This window comes from Pongo abelii, chromosome 21 (assembly GCF_028885655.2).
Source record: "Pongo abelii isolate AG06213 chromosome 21, NHGRI_mPonAbe1-v2.0_pri, whole genome shotgun sequence".
In the NCBI taxonomy this organism is placed as follows: domain Eukaryota; kingdom Metazoa; phylum Chordata; class Mammalia; order Primates; family Hominidae; genus Pongo; species Pongo abelii.
Genome location: NC_072006.2, coordinates 5,847,505 through 5,853,504, shown reverse-complemented (window position 1 = coordinate 5,853,504; position 6,000 = coordinate 5,847,505).

Below are 6,000 nucleotides of genomic sequence, written 5' to 3'. Positions count from 1 at the left end.
CAAATTTCAGCTGAAGATCCTTTGGTGAAGGCATCTCTGCCCCTCTCAATTTCCTGAAATAAACATAAAAATAATAATGATGATGATGATAATGTTATAGAAAACTACACCTTCAAAGAAGTTAGTAAGCAGCAAAATCTCAGACCATGGTTTATGAAAGAAGGCTTGAAAAGTGCTATGAAAAAGAAATCTGGTTTAGAAAAAAAAGCCAATAGTTGAAAAACAGGTCTACACAAAATGATTACCTAAAAGTGGCATCTACAGACAGAAAGTCCATACTAAAGCCCCCTCTACTGTAAGAAGCAGCAAGGTTTGTTGCATCTTGAGCCACATCTATTAGTGTGAAGTGGCAGAGAAGGTGTGTAGAAATAAAGACACCTACATTTAAAAAACAAACTACCACCACCAATCACAAATGCAATCGTATGGCAAGATGGGGGAGGAAAGTGAGTGACCAAGAGCTCTGCAATGATATTAAAAAGAATAGTCTTGAAATCACTACACACACACACACACACACACACACACACACGCTTAATGATTTTTTGGTTTGTTTTTGGCTGGAGTGCAGTGGCACTATGGTAATCCACTGCAGCCTTGAACTGCTAGGCTCAAGCTGTCTTACTACCTCAGCCTTCTGAGTAACTGGTACTACATGCATGCACCACCACGCCTGACTATTTGTGTATGTGTGTTTGTGTGTATGAGTAGAGACAGGGTCTCACTATATTGCCTAGTCTGGTCTCAAACTGCTGGGCCCAAGCGAAGCAATCCTCCTGCCTCAGTCTCCCAAAGCCCTGGGATTACAGATGTGAGCCACCGTGCCCAGCCAAGAATAATAATTTTAAGGGCTTATGGATACTTGATGCCCCCAAGCACTGAAGAGTAAGCATAAATATTTCCTCAAAGAATTTCCGCCGGGAAATTTTCAATATTTATTCTCTCTCTCCATCTTTCTCTCTCTCACACACACGCACATACAAACACACATACACACAGCATCCCAACACACACACATACACAACATCCCAACACACACACATACACACACCATCCCAACACACACATATACACACACCATCTTAAAGCACCCACGGGAACAATACCTTGTGAGAAAGAGATATCAAAACAACTTTAGTATCAGACCCACAAAGAAGGTAGAAGTTGGATTTACCAAATGTAAAATACAGAATGCAAAGTATTTGTATCTAAAGAAATAAAAGACCAAATTTAAAACATGAGTGAAGCTTAAAAGCTTACATAAAAGTATCTGATAAATTTTAAAATAGACCACAGAGGATTCCAAGACCTACCTAGAGTCTTCAAAGTACAACTGTAGAATACAAAAGAAAAAAAATATATTTTAGAAGAAGTTAGCTTAAATGCAGGTCACAAACAGAGAGCATCTTTCTCTATTTACAACCTGGTTCTCCTGACTCTAAATTTAGTTCTCTTTTTGAATTTCCATAGTTGTACATTACTAAGGTAACCGCTTGGAGAATAAAAAATAAACAAATTAACAAACGGAAATGAGGAGGTCAAATTGAAAGGAAGAATAAACAAATGTTTCATTTTTCATAGTGGTGTCTACAAAGGAGTATAGGAACAAATATAAAATACTGGAAAAAAGTTGTAAATTTAATTCAACAGGATATGATAATGGTTTGCAGCAACAAATGGAAATGCAAAGAAGTTTTAATATTAGAAAAACCTATTAGTATAATGTATTATATTATTAAGTGATTGAAGGAAAGAGGCCACCACAGTGGCTGCTGGAAAGATATTTAATAAGCTTTAATACCCATTTTTAATAACAGCAAACTAGCAACTAGAATGGTTCTTTTTCAACTTGATTAAAAATATAAATCTAAATTATAGAGCCAGTTCAATATATAACAGTGAAACACCAGAGGCCTCCTCATTAAATTCAGGAACAGCAGAGAATGGCTGCTCAGCTATTTTTCCATTAACTACGGATGTTCCAGAACTTTCTTGGTCAAATTCTTCTCTATAGGCCTGAAACTTCTTGAAGCGCTACATATATTTACTCATCTTTTTAATCTTTTATTGAAGATACTTGTAGGAATAAAAAATGTTTTTCTAGTAAGTGTTATTTGCAAGTGAGTCACACCAAGATATAATTTCCTTGCAAATAACAATTATCTTTTTCAGAAATATGAATTTCATATTATGAGTGAAATGTATAATGTTTATAAGCTCTTGTGCAGAAATTATCCCACATTTAATCTTGTTACTGAGAGAGAGACAGAGAGAGAGAGAAAGAATGTCCATTAAACCCAAGGTAAAAATCAGATTTTATCCTAGATGGAAGCAAACAATTTAGTGTGCGACAGTGTTATGGATGCTGATAGAAGAGTCTACAATCTACTCCTGGGTAAGAGCTACAGAACAGTTTTTTACTCACAGTCATAGCAATAGCCAGAATATTAGTATTTTTGCATGGTTTTTCTGAATCCCAGCTCCCACAGGGAAATACAAAGAGAGCCAGGTGACATCCAAACAAACACTCAGTGTGCTGCATTACAGAAGGGGAGCCCTGTGAGCTTAGGGAGCCTGAATGTTTTATAATGGACAAAGTCTCACTTGCTCTTTCTTCCAGGAGACATTCTCTTTATTATACTGGACAGTGTGCCTGTGCTTTTGTCTAGAGGGAGACACTACCTCCCAACGCTGTTCACTATACAAACAATCCTGAAGAGATAGTCCAGAGAAAAGGACAGTCAGTGCCCTTGCTCACAAAGCATGCAGAAACACAAGAGACCAATAGAGAATTGTCTTCCCACAGTAATCAACGCTGATTGTCATTATATAGCTATCAGTATGACATTTTATTTGTTGTCAAGCTTTTATTAGACCCTTATTTCCATGAAAGTATGAACGATGTTTATTTTTTCCACTACTGCATGCATAATAAAGAACTCCAAGCTATAAATGGATAAGACTGCAATGTGAGTCAATAATTTTAAACAAATACAAATATCAATTATTTTAATTATGTCAACTCTTTCAAAATATGTATGTATGTATGTGTATATTTCATATAATCACAACCAAAATACTATACATCTCTGTATGTTTGACTCAAACTCAATAATTGAGAAGTCCAAAATGAATTTTGGTTATAATATACATAAGCTCATGATTCATTTCGCCTAAATGCATGAGTATGGAAAATGCAAATATAATTTTAATAATATAATATCAAACATATATTTATGGAACCAGTCTGGTATATCTCTCTGAAACCTTTATGATATACAGCTATGATATGACATAGAACAACTCTTACAATCTACACGTCTAGAAATTCTGCCAAGTTTTCCTTGATACTAGACCATAACATTGGCATTTAAATAACATTCCTTCTGCACACTATTTCACAGAGACAACATGAATCAAAAGCATTACTCTTTCCTGACACTATCAGATGCAGCTTCAGAATACTTCTGAACATTGTATTCCAGCTGGCCACCACCAATTGATTGGACATGAAATGCAAACTGAACATACTTGCTTTCTCGACCAAAGTGTCTCTTTGATTCTCAAATTAAATGAAGTCCTCAAGTTGTCTCAGCTCGCTACATGTCACTTTCAAAGTTGATGAGTGTACAATATTAGTTCCCTGGTTACTAGTAATAATATGTAAAATTAATTGTCTACCAGGACTGTTCTAAATATGGAATTCATTGTATACTCCAATAACATTATGAATGGGTACTTTAGTATTCCCATTCCACAGATGAAGAAAGGGAGACACTAAGATGTTGATCTGTCTGTCAGAGTCCACACAGCTAGAAAATAAAAGAAACAAAATTCTAATGCTGAAGCCTGGGGCAGTCATATCCTTAACCATTACCGAATACAAAAATTAGTGAAATGAGCCTAAAGTTGTTTACATAGTAAGCTGGCAGTTACCACATTTTCCATATAAAACTTCATCTGGCATCCCAGTTTCCTTGTGACATTTCACAAAACCAATATTACAATATCAGGGAGGAAGCAGGAGACTTTAAGAGCCCTTGTTTCATTTATTGGAACATTGGCTTGCTGGCCTCATGATGGTTAGGGTGACCGATGACCTTACTTTGCCTGGAACTGAGAGATTTCCAGGGACATAGGATTTTTAGTGCCAAACTTAGAGAATGTGGACCCAAACTGAACCATTGATCATTGCCTTAAACTTAGAGAATGAGGACCAAAACAGAACCATTGATCAATGCCCTAGTGGTACTCTACTCCTCAACATGCAATCTATCAAGCAAAGAGGTTCCAGATGGATTATTATGGTCATCAGGTCACAAGGATCCATCTAATTTGCCAGGAATCCTTTTGTGTGCCTTCTCTCAGTCACCCTAATCACTCTCAGAATGCACATCCCTGTGTGCTGTGTTATTTAAAGCTGTGCTTCTTAAACTTTCATGTGTATAAGAATCATCTGGAGGGCTTGCTAAAAGTCTCTGGTGTGGCCCCAGAGATTCTGAGTCAGTAGGTCCAAGGTGGGGCCCAGGTTTTACCATTTCTAATAAGCTCTAGGAATGTTGCTACTGGTGATTCAAGGGGCTACATTTTTTAGAGTATTCATTGATAATTGAACAAACCAATAAACTAATAGAGAAAAGGAGATTTATCAGCAAAATTCTATTTCAGCCACTGTGACCTACATCCTCTGATTCATCTCTAGTGAAACTATTTATCATAATTGGAAACTGAAAATTCAATCCATTATAACTGAAATTTTGCCCAAATCTTTTATATTTATTAGAATAATTATATCCATTAGGGCTTCTAAAATCTTGGTTTCTCAGCTCCGAAAGAAAAACAAGTTTATCATTAAAAATTGTGCTCTAAAACATGCTAAAAACAGTGAGTACAACAATTTTGTTGGTGATAAACATTCATTTAGCCTCTTCTATCTCAGTCCTAATTCCATAGTAATGTCTTTCCTGATGGATGTAAGAAACACGTTTTCCTTTTCTCATCTAAGTGAAATGAGATGGAAACTCATGACTCAGGGTTAATTCAATGCAGTCCTGCTATTTTACAGAATTTCAATTATGCTGAGTAGAATTGTTCACTGAGAGTGAGCAGCTGCCATCACAGTTTTAATGAATATTACAGAGTATTATCTGCATCCCCTTAGAGTATTGGGCTAACTATAACCATGCAACTGAATCTCAGCTCTTTTCTGTAAAACACAGTGTACTTAACTAAAATCTATTGTAAAGGGATAGCTGGTACCTATCAGGTGAGATGGTCACTTTATGCCAGGTAAAATATTGACTATATTGAAAGACAATGACCAGTTTATGAAGAGCAGAATGCAAATAATACATTGGGAAAATGAAGTTATAATGCATCTAATATCTTCAGCGTAAAAAAATCACTTTCTACTGCAAAGTCCTTGAAGAGATGACAAACATAGCAATGTGTTCACCCACTTAGCATCATCAAATGTGTGACAAGCAATGAGTGCCTTCTGATGTGCTTCATGTTGGTGAAGCACATAACAACAGCAAAGAAAGAGTTTTTGTAAAAACAGTTTAGACCTGAATCTAATCAAACCTCTAGAGCTAATACATAGTGCTATATCTTCATAGAAAACACAGGAAATGGAGAAACATAGACAACCCATAAGCAAGTAAAGAGACAATTCCAGAATGTTAAAATCTATATGGGAATGACAGTGTCTGCAAGCCATCGATATTAAATAATACAGTGAGTACTGTTCTAGATGAATAAACAACCAAATGTCATGTATAAACCCTGTTTGGATCTTGATATAATCACACAGACTGCAAAATGACATTTTTTGAGACATAAGGAAAAAGTGAATATGTTTTGGGTATTAGATAATACCAATAAAGACAGTAATTGCTAATTTCATTAGGCATGACAGATTGTACACGGGTAATGTTTTTTAAAAAGTTCATAATTTTAGAAATGCCAAGGTGAATGAACATTGATTTAAAATATATTTGA